This window comes from Tachyglossus aculeatus, chromosome X4 (genome assembly GCF_015852505.1).
Source record: "Tachyglossus aculeatus isolate mTacAcu1 chromosome X4, mTacAcu1.pri, whole genome shotgun sequence".
Classification (NCBI taxonomy): Eukaryota; Metazoa; Chordata; class Mammalia; order Monotremata; family Tachyglossidae; genus Tachyglossus; species Tachyglossus aculeatus.
In genome coordinates, this window is record NC_052098.1 from 6,787,146 (window position 1) to 6,798,772 (window position 11,627).

Consider the following 11,627-nt stretch of genomic DNA (forward strand, 5'->3'; position numbering starts at 1 on the left):
CTGGTTCTCTCCTCTCCTCTCCTCTCCTCTCCTCTCCTCTCCTCTCCTCTCCTCTCCTCTCCTCTCCCATCACTGATCTCTTGCTAGAGCCCTTCTCTACGCCTGGAGCTTCCTCCCCCTTAATATTGAACTGACCACAGCTTTCCCCATCTTCAAAGTCCTTCTGAGATGACATTTCCTCCAGGAAACGTACCCCAAGTAAGCCCTAAGCTCACTACTTTATACCCTCCGACCGCCACTTAAGGCTTTTCGTACCACTTGATCACTTGTTACCCCAATCCTCATAGCACTTTTGTACTTACCATACTTACTTTTGTACTTATCATATATACTCCATTATTTCCTCCTATTCCTAGCCTCACTTTTGAACTGTGAACACCTTCAAGGAAGGGATCCTGTCTTCTAACACTTTCGTACACAGTAGGTGCTCAGTTCTTGACTGGGATCTGATCTAAAGCTGGGGAGGCTGAGGCAATGACTCCTCCCTCTAAAAATCAATCAGTGATATTTACTGAGTGCTCACTGTGTGCAGAGCACTGCACTAAGCACTTGGGAGAGAGTACAATATAACAGAGTTGGTAGACACAGTTCCTGCCCGCAACGATCTTACTGTCTAGTCTGTAGACTTCAGTCTACTATCATGCTCTTAGGTTGTTGATTTAATAATTTATTGTTTCACATTTCACTGTTATTATTCTAGGTGCCTGTTTGTCCCCATTAAGATAGTGAGCCTGCGTGAGACAGAGACCAATCTAATCTGTTTACTTTGTAATAACCCTAGTGTTTAACACAGTGTTTTGTTCAGCATAAGCACCTCCCCTCGCCCCCCGCTACTCCTACTTAAAGATCTCACTGAAGTTGGTCCATTGAAACTTGAAGTCTCTAGGAGTTTGGTTCTCAAAAGGGGTTAAGACCTAATGTGAGGGTAAGATGTATTTTTCACTTCCTCAGTACATGATCATTTAATCAGTAGTACTTATTGAGCTCTTACTGAGTGCAGAGCACTGTACTAAGGGCTTGGGAGAGTACAATATAATTAGTAGACATGATTCCTGCCCTTAAGAGACTTACAACTTGTGTGGGGAGGGGGCAAAGAGACGCTACAAAAAATTACAGATGGGAAGAAGTAATAGAGTATAAAGATAAGTGCATAAGTACTACAGGGGGTTGAGCATACTTAAGTGCTTTGATGGCATGGAAGAGCTGAAATGACAGTTGGGGATGAAAACTGGGGAGATTAGAAATTAAGGGGAGAAGGCCTTCCCAAGGAAAAGCAGTGTGGCCCAGCGAATAAAAGCCTGGGCCTGGGAGCAGAGGACCTGTGTTCTAATCCTGACTCCACCACTTTCCTGCTGTGTGACCTTGGGCAAGTTACTTAACTTCTCTTCCTCACCTGTAAATAGGGATTCAATATTCATTCAATCACATTTATTGAGCACTTACTGGGTGCAGAGCACTGTGCTAAGCACTTGGGGGAGTACAATACAACAATAAACAGACACATACCCTGTTCTCTTTAACTGTGATCCCCATGTGGGACAGGGGCTGTGTCCCACCTGATGAACTTGTATCTACCCTAGCACTTAGAACAGTGCTTGGCACATAGTAAGTGCTTAACAAATACCATTAAAAAAAAGAAAAGAGATGTTGTGGTGAGCCCACAGCAAACTGCCTTATTAGTGACTGTTTATGATCCCGTGAACAACAATAACAAGAAAGAGACCGGAGAGGCACTGAGACGCTCTATTTGAGGCCTGTGGGGGCGGAGCATGGAGGGAGGCATGGCCTTCTCTCCCTGTTCTCCCCAGTAATGGGCCTGGACAAATCAATGACTGCCACAGAGCCACAGCTGTGACGTCTACGGCAGATAAAAGGCGGTCGCTTTGAATCTGGAGGGGGCATCTGGAGGCAACATGGAGGCAGAAGCGTGCAGAGAAGCAAGAAGGAAGTACACTGAGATCAGCAGAAGAGCAGCACTCGAAGGCAGCAGCAGCACTTGGAAGCAAGAAAGAAAAAGCATTGGCAGAGGGTTCCTTTGACCACAGACTGGTATTAGACCCTTGGATGGTTGAGTGAGTGTGTGTATGTGTCACTCCCTTGCACACTGTTAAAACTAAGTAAAAAACCTTCCACAGTAACCTTGGTGATCAGAGGTATGGTTTGACTTTTCTACATGTCACCGAAGCTCCGCCAGTCTAGGACCATCCTGGTTAGTATGAACCGGGGGCTCGCAACAGATGTGATTTCAGAAGTCCTTTGAAGATGGGGAGATCAGTGATCTGCTGGAGGTGAAGTGGGAGGAAGTTCCAAGAAAGAGGGAGGAGGTGAGTAAGAGTTCAGTGGTGGGAGAGACCAGAACAAGGCAGCTTGAGTCAGTTTGCTTGAGGGAAGTCAGTTAGTTTGAGGGGAATGAAAGAGTCACTGTACTAAGCACTTGGGAGAGTACAGTAAAACAAAGTTGTAGACATGTTCCCTGCTCACAATGAGCTCACAGACTAGTGGAAGTGAGTCTACAATATAGTTGCTGTAGAGATGGGACAGGGAAAATGTGCTGCATTTCACAATTGCCCATTTTGCAATTTAGTAGCTCTAGTTAAACCATTCCCCTCTCAGGGTTGCACCTGAGAGTTTCCAGGAGTCTACCAGTCTCAGCTATGGGAGGGAGAGTCAAGCAGAGGCCTACCCATTCCATTCCTAGCTTGGCCAGTGGCTAGCAAGTGGAAGGCAATCTGCTGCAACTCAAAACTCACCCATGCTGGGCAGCACCGGCATGGGAGACAGTCGAAGGCAGAGACTCGAGTTTACTGCACAGAAGGCGGTGATGGTAAACCACCTCCATATTTTTACCAAGAAAACTCTATGGGTACACTACTAGAACGATTGCAGATGGAGAGTGGAGCATTCTGGGAAAGATGTGTCCGTTGTGTTGCTATGGGTCAGAAACAACTCGATGACATGAGATGAGACAGTGAAGCCATTTGGAGAAATGCAGTCCAAAACTTTTGGTTTATGTGAGAAGTTATGTGGAAAGCAGCATGGCCTAGTGACAAGAGCACAGGTCTTGGCGTCAGAGGACCTAGGTTCTAATCCCTGTGCTGTCACTTCATCATCATCAATCGTATTTATTGAGCGCTTACTATGTGCAGAGCACTGTACTAAGCGCTTGGGAAGTACAAATTGGCAACATATAGAGACAGTCCCTACCCAACAGTGGGCTCACAGTCTAAAAGGGGGAGACAGAGAACAAAACCAAACATACTAACAAAATAAAATAAATAGAATAGATATGTACAAATAAAATAAATAAATAAATAGAGTAAAAAATATGTACAAACATATATACATATATACAGGTGCTGTCGGGAAGGGAAGGAGGTAAGATGGGGGGGATGGAGAGGGGGACGAGGGGGAGAGGAAGGAAGGGGCTCAGTCTGGGAAGGCCTCCTGGAGGAGGTGAGCTCTCAGCAGGGCCTTGAAGGGAGGAAGAGAGCTAGCTTGGCGGATGGGCAGAGGGAGGGCATTCCAGGCCTGGGGGATGACGTGGGCCGGGGGTCGATGGCGGGACAGGCGAGAGCGAGGTACGGTGAGGAGATCAGCGGTGGAGGAGTGGAGGGTGTGGACTGGGCTGTAGAAGGAGAGAAGGGAGGTGAGGTAGGAGGGGGCGAGGTGATGGAGAGCCTTGAAGCCCAGGGTGAGGAGTTTCTGCCTGATGCGCAGATTGATTGGTAGCCACTTGAGATTTTTGAGGAGGGGAGTGATATGCCCAGAGCATTTCTGGACAAAGATAATCCGGGCAGCAGCATGAAGTATGGATTGAAGTGGAGAGAGACAGGAGGATGGGAGATCAGAGAGAAGGCTGATGCAGTAGTCCAGATGGGATAGGATGAGAGCTTGAATGAGCAGGGTAGCGGTTGGGATGGAGAGGAAAGGGCAGACCTTGGCAATGTTGTGGAGCTGAGACCGGCAGGTTTTTGTCACGGCTTGGATGTGAGGGGTGAATGAGAGAGCGGAGTCGAGGATGACACCAAGGTTGTGGGCTTGTGAGACGGGAAGGATGGTAGTGCCGTCAACAGAGATGGGAAAGTCAGGGAGAGGGCAAGGTTTGGGAGGGAAGACAAGGAGTTCAGTCTTCGACATGTTGAGCTTTAGGTGGCGGGCAGACATCCAAATGGAGATGTCCTGAAGGCAGGAGGAGATGTGAGCCTGGAGAGAGGGGGAGAGAGCAGGGGCAGAGATGTAGATCTGGGTGTCATCAGCGTAGAGATGATAGTTGAAGCCGTGGGAGCGAATGAGGTCACCAAGGGAGTGCGTGTAGATCGAGAACAGAAGGGGACCAAGCACTGAACCTTGGGGAACCCCCACAGTAAGGGGATGGGAGGGGGAGTAGGAGCCTGCAAAAGAGACTGAGAAAGAACGACCGGAGAAGTACGAGGAGAACCAGGAGAGGACGGAGTCTGTGAAGCCAAGGTCAGATAGCGTGTTGAGAAGAAGGGGGTGGTCCACAGTGTCAAAGGCAGCTGAGAGGTCGAGGAGGATTAGGACAGAGTAGGAGCCATTGGGTTTGGCAAGCAGGAGGTCATTGGTGACCTTTGAGAGGGCAGTTTCCGTGGAATGTAGGGGACGGAAGCCAGACTGGAGGGGGTCGAGGAGAGAGTTGTTGTTGAGGAATTCTAGGCAGCGAGTGTAGACAACTCGTTCAAGGAGTTTGGAAAGGAATGGTAGGAGGGATATGGGACGATAAGTAGAAGGTGAGGTGGGGTCAAGAGAGGGTTTTTTTAGGATGGGAGAGACATAGGCATGTTTGAAGGCAGAGGGGAAGGAACCAGTGGAGAGTGAGCGGTTGAAGATGGAAGCTAAGGAGGGGAGAAGGGATGGAGCGAGAGATTTCATGAGATGAGAGGGAATGGGGTCAGAAGCACAGGTGGCCAGAGTAGCGCTTGAGAGGAGGGAGGAGAGCTCCTCTGAGGACACTGCTGGGAAGGATGGGAGAGTAGCAGAGAGTGTTGAGAGCCGGGAGGATGGAGAAAGGGGGGAAGAGACTTTGGGGAGGTCGGACCTGATGGATTTAATTTTGTTAATGAAGTAGGAGGCCAGATCGTTGGGGGTGATGGAAGGAGGAGGGGGAGGAACCGGGGGCCTGAGAAGGGAGTTGAGTATACGGAAGAGCTGGCGGGGGTGATGGGCATGGGTGTCAATAGGGGAGGAGAAATAGTTTTGTCTGGCAGAGGAGAGGGCTGAGTTAAGGCAGGAAAGGATAAACTTGAAGTGAACGAGGTTGGCATGGTGTTTAGACTTTCGCCAGCAGCGTTCGGCAGCTCGAGCATAAGAGCGAAGGAGGCGGACAGTGGCAGTGATCCAGGTCTGTGGGTTAGTGGTGCGAGAGCGGCGAAGGGAAAGGGGAGCGAGTGAGTCTAGCTGAGTAGAAAGGGTAGAGTTGAGAGCAGTAATCTGATCATCAAGACTGGGTAGAGAGGAGAGGGCGGCGAGGTGGGGTGTGAGGCGCTCCGGAAGATGAGTGGGGTCCAGAGAGCGGAGATCTCTGTGAGGGAGTAATACGGATTTACAGGGGAAAGGAGTGTGAGTGAGGAGACAGGTGAGAAGATTATGATTAGAGAGAGGGATTTCAGAGTTGGTGAGGGTGGACACAGTGCAGCGGTAGGAGATGATGAGGTCGAGGGTATGACCAAGTTGGTGAGTGGGTGAGGTGGGGTGGAGGAAGAGGTTGGCAGCGTCAAGGAGAGATAGAAGGTGGGCGGCAGAGGAGTCGTTAGGGATATCCATGTGGATATTGAAGTCTCCGAGGATCAGAGTGGGCATGGAGAAGGAGAGAAGGAAGTTGAGGAATGGGTCAAAGTCGTTAAAGAAGTTGGAAGTGGGGCCGGGAGGGCGGTAGATGACCGCTACAAGAATCTGGAGGAGGTAGTAGAGGCGAATAATGTGGGCTTCAAAGGAAGGGAAGGAAAGGGAAGGGGGAGGAGGGATAGTGCGAAAGCGACATTGGGGGGCGAGAAGGAAACCAACACCTCCTCCTTTTCCGGTGAGTCTGAGGGAATGGGAGAAGAAGAGGCCTGCACTGCAGAGAGCAGCAGAAGAGACCGTGTCTGCTGCGTGACCTTAGGCAAGGCACTTAACATCTCTGTGCCTGTTTTCTCATCTGTAAAATGGGGATTCAGTACCTGCTCTTCCTCCCCCTTAGACTGTGAGCCCCATGTGGAATAGGGACTGTGTCCAGACTGATTATCTGGTATCCACCCCAGAGCTTAGTATAGCAGTGTGGCCTAGTGGCAAGAGCACGGGCCTGGGAGTCAGAGGGTATGGGTTCTAATCCTGCCTCTGCCACTTGTCTGCTGTGTTACCTTGGGCAAGTCACTTAACTTTTCTGTGCCTCAGTTACCTCATCTGTAAAATGAGGCTTAAGATCGTGAGCCCCATGTGGGACAACCTGATTACCTTGTATCTACCCCCGTGCTTAGAACAGTGCTTGGCACATAGCTCTCAACAAATAGTATTATTATTGTAGACAGAGTAAGCACTTAACAAATACCATAATTAATTAATTAATTGAGCTTGTGTTATCTGTGGTTCTTCCTCTTTAGCTCCTTCCTTCCCCCCCATGTCCTAGATAATTGAAAAATGCCTATATTTCCATTGGTGGAACGGAAGTAGGGCTGAAGGGATGGAATTTCTCTGAATATTTGCGTAGTAAAATGATTAGCCATGAAGTGAGGAAACCAATATTACTTCAGAAATGTGTGGTTCTTATCCATCTTACAAAATCCTGGCCTATTCCATGAAGATGGAGTCTGAATGGTACAGGCCTGAAAATATCATTATGCTCTGGAGACTTTTGAGGATATTCACTACCTTTGCCCTGCCCATCTTAGTATGTCATCCTAAAGAATGTTCTTAATTCAAGAAACCAATTTAGTAATTACCTCAAAACAAATGATCCTCAAGCTTGTGGTCTTCCAAGCCAACTTCAAGGCCAGGTCTATGCTGTTAAAGTAAAGAAGGGGATTGAGCAATTTCATGGTGATTTATTGAGGTAGTAAAAAAAAAATCCATGGAGTTATTCAATTGGTTTTTTGTACTGTGTGAATTCATTAGACAGTTGTCCAACCCTGGTCTTCATTTTGGCCAGATAAAACCGGATAACAATGGTGCAGAGCTTCCAAATCAGTTTGAGTCTTGCCTTCCTCATTGCATTGCACTCTACAAAGGTTTCATTCATAAAGGAGGAGAGGACTGGACCATTAAGACATCTATGGGAGTTTGAGACATCTACTCCTATTGCCATCACCTATAAACCCAGTCCTCACTCCTGGGCTGGGGGAGGGGAGGCAGGATGGGAGGGGGCTTAGAAACAGGTCCTGGGATAGTCTGAGTGTGTGTAAGAAAGGTGGAAAAAAAAAACGGCTACCCTTTCTGCAAGAGAACTGCAGGACTGGGGCTGGCCCAGACCTGATCTCTGTACGTTGGAGGATCAGTTGCTAGAATTCTCTCTGGCCAAAAAGAGGGGCTAAAACACTAGGTTAAACACAGTCCAAATTTTATTTTAGGGTCAAACCACCATAGAAAACCCAGTCAGGCGTCTCTACGGAGGAGGGGAGATCCAATGGAGACTGCTGGACTTCAAGGTAGCCTAATGACTGAGCAGCAGGAAGATCATGGTGTCAGGAGGGATAAAAAGAGGATGCAGAAGCTAAACCTTTATCGTCAAAGAAAAATGTTGATCCAAGGGTATAATGCCCTAAATCAGATCCTCAAAGGGGCTGAATTTGGCCCTTAGCAACATGAAAGTGCTAATTGGAGAAGCCAGAGAGTTGCTTGGATGGTAAAAAAGTAATTATTTCTAATCTTGTCCTGTGTGTCACCTTGGGCATTCTTAGAGGATGAACACAGTGTAAGTTGGGCAGAGCCGAAGACCCGTGACCTGGATGAATAAGACCCAGAGGATTTATTAGGAAATGCTCCTACCAAAATCAGCAAAGAGAGGAACACCCATTTTCTTTTTGTTGGCCTGAATTCTTTATATACAACAAGTGCAATGCTTCCTCTTTGCTTCTTGTGAGGACATCTTAGCCTTTAAGAGGTTAAACTCACAATTGGTCATTCAAATAGAAAGATTAATATTGCCCATAAGAATATTCCTAAGTACACGGCCAAATAAATGCAGTGGAATTAGACAAGTGAAGAATGACTTCGTCCAAAATTTCCTAAACATTCTGGGAAGTGTGTGTACCTTTACAGAGCGATTGCTTTCTGAATTTTTTGTGGTTAATATTCATGGCAGTTTTACTACTTTTCTTGATTAATTGTTTGGCCAATGTAGATGTTTAATCTTGAAGCTCAAGTTCTGCAATTACCTTATTGCCTTTGTTTTTTTGTTTGGGTCTTATTTTAATACCATAGTAGGTTTCTAGATTGTCAGCGTCAACACTGATACCTGTTCTCCCTCCTACTTCGATGAGCCCCATGTGGCACAGAGGCTGTGCCCGGCCTAACTTGTATGTACCCCAGCACTTAGAACAGTGCTGGACACAGAGTAAGCACTTAATAAATACCATTTAAAAGAAAACATCAGGAGTTCTGGAATTCATCCAGAGTCACGCTGCTCATTCATGTGCCTTGATTTTGACCTTGAAGTGTGTCTCTTATGTCTAGGAGCTCTACATTCAAATTATAGAAATGTCCTGTCCTCAGCATGAGCTCAGACGGGAATTGCCACCCTGACCTCACTATTGAGAAGCAGCGTGGCTTAGTGGATAGAGCATGGGCCTGGGAATCAGAATGGCATGGATTGTAATCCCAGCTCAGCCACATGTCTGCTAGGTGACCTTGGGCAAGTCACTTAACTTCTCTTTGCCTCAATTACCTCATTTTTAAATGGGGATAAGAGTGTGAGCCCTATGGGGGACAGGGCCTGTGTCCAACCAGATTAACTTGTATCTACCCCACCACTTAGAATAGTGCTTGGCACATAGTAAGTGCTTAACAAGTACCATTATTATTATTATTATTATTATTATTATTATTATTATTATTATTCTCTCACTCCATAAATATGAAGGCTGCTCTGGATCTTTCCAGAACACTAGCCAAGTCTAGAGTACTGTCAACCATAATAACCTGGCTCAGCACCTTAAGGACCAAAAAACACAGTAGTTTGCTGTAGTGGTGTCAAACTTTTCTGGTGCTACTGTCTCTTTTATAAAGGGTTATTCTTCCCCTCAAAGGCTGTGTACCAGATTCATATTGTTTTGACAAGAGATGAACTGCACGACATTTTGAGAAAATAAAAAGAACCCGAAAAGATACAACTGGGGGTCTTCTGGGCTTTCAGATCTGCTGTGCTACTTCCCTCCTGATCCATGTGTTTGATCTGCCAGCTATATGGAATGCCTCATAGCCAGTGGCACATACTATATAGCTTCAGATCACTCCAGACTAATCTCTCCCGCTTTGTGTTTGCACGTCATCCAAATTCTGTAGAGAAACTGCTTTGGAGAAGCGGCATGGCCTAATGGATAGAGCACGGGTCTGGGAGTCAGAAGGACCTGGGTTCTAATCCCAGATCTGCCACTTTTCTGCTGTGTGTCCTTGGACTAGTTACTTCACTTCTCTGCATGGGATCAGATTGGGGCTGACTACATTTCATAGGACTTTAGTTTGTGGTTGAGAGAAGGAGAGGGGAAAGGTATGTACTACTTGTGGTGAGCCCACAGCAAGCTGCCTTATTAGTGACTGTAATCCCGCAAACACCAAGAAGGAAGAGACTGACGAAGGCACTGATGGGTTCTACTTGAAGCAGGTGATTGCTGGCCTGTGGGGGCGGAGCATGGGGGGAGGCGTGGCTTTCTCTCCCTGTTCCACCTAGTAATGAGCCAGGACCAATCAATGACTGCTATGTAGGGCCACAGCTGCGACTCAGAAGGCTGATAAAACGCGGTCATTTTGAATTGTGAGGAGGCAAACAGAAAGTATGCAGAAAAGCAGCACTTAAGGCACGCTGAAGCACATGCAGAAAGCACTGAAGCACCTGGAGCAGAAGCAAGCACTGAAGCAGCAGGAGAACAGCACTAGAAAGCAGCCAAAGGCAGGAGCACTGGGAAGCAGAAAGAAGAAGCATAGGCAGAAAGGGCTCCTTTCACCAACAGACTGCTATTGGGCACTTGGTGGAGTGAGTGAGTGTGTGTATGTCTAGAGTAGTCTGACTCTACTATGTGTTACCGGGGCTCCCCCGGTCCAGGAAAGTCTGGTTGGTACGAGCCAGGGGGCTCATGACATGACTGTAAACAGGACAGGTGCCTGGAGTGTTTTTGCAGTAATGGTTGATGGTTTGCACTACACCATCCACACTCTCTCACCAGGGCCCAACAGCACAGCAGTATGTATTGCAAGATGGCCGACAGGGATAGCAAGCCTCCTTTGATGCCATAGCAGAAATTCAGGGCTTGGAGATTGAGTATAAAATGGAGGCTTGAACGGGGTGAGATGACGTGGGGTGGGGTGAAAGGTCCCCCACTGCCTGCCTATGTCCAAACATCCAGGTTGGAGACTCCATTTCATTCAGACATATCCTTAAGGTGTTCCTTCCAGATTCAGAGCAACACAAGCAAGTTGTGGTTGGGCGGGGGGCGGGATTAAGTAGGTGGGAAGGGCGGAGGGCAGTCAGAGTGGAAGGGGGTGATTGGACTGCTTGCTCCATCATCTCAGCTGTCATATGCCCTATGAGGTCCAGGAGAGTTCCAGTCTGCTGACCTTAAGGACTTGATGCAAGATAGATCTCTTTAATTTTGCATTTTATGGATTTTTTAATAGAACCTGGTCATTACCTCTCTGTTTTATGTATTTTAATTTGTTCATTTTCTATCCTTGCTCCCTCCTACGGTTATTGTGTCACAAAGAGTGTGATTTAAAACTCAAATAAAGAAACCTACACCTGAGAGCCCTCACACCTCACGGCTTCCTTCACTTTCAATCATTCTATGTGAGGAAGTGTCAGGTAAAAGCACAGAATGAAGGCTAGGGAGCTCTTGCTTCTCACCTCAGCTCCAATGCAATCTTAGCACTAGCCATTGCAGTACAACAGTGAAGAAGCAGCACCACTTAACTTCTTCATTCTTCTTTCCCAATCTGTCAAAATAGGGATAAGATCCCTGTTGTCCCTCTCCCTTGTAATAATAATAATAATTGTGGTATTTGTCAAGTGCTTACTGAGTGCCAGGCACTGTACTAAGCACTGGGATGGATACAAGCAAATTGGGTTAGACACAGTCCCTGTCCCACCTGGGGCTCACAGTCTTAATCCCCATTTTTTAGATGAGGGAACTGAGGCCCAGTGAAGTGACTTGCCCAAGGTCACACAGCAGACAAGTGGCAGAGCTGGGATTAGAACCCACAACCTTCTGATTCCCAGGCCCGGGCCCTATCCACTATGCCATGCTGCTTCTCCATGCTACTTATACTGTGAGCCCCATGTGGGACAGGGGCTGTGTCTGATCTGCTTATATTGTACCTCCCCCAGGTCTTAGCACATAGTAAGCACCTAACAAGTATAGTGATTATCATTAGCAGTAGTAGTAGCATTTTTTGAGCACCCACTTGGTGTTCTACACTGTACTGAG

The 11,627-nt window shown here is 47.3% G+C and overlaps 1 non-coding gene across 1 annotated transcript; it reads left to right on the forward strand.

The window, feature by feature from the left end:
- The first annotated feature begins 2,603 nt into the window (after window positions 1-2,603).
- LOC119948506 lies at window positions 2,604-2,740 on the forward strand. The gene has a single exon (XR_005456897.1). It is a non-coding gene; the product is annotated as a small nucleolar RNA SNORA7 (small nucleolar RNA).
- The last annotated feature ends 8,887 nt before the right edge of the window (window positions 2,741-11,627 follow it).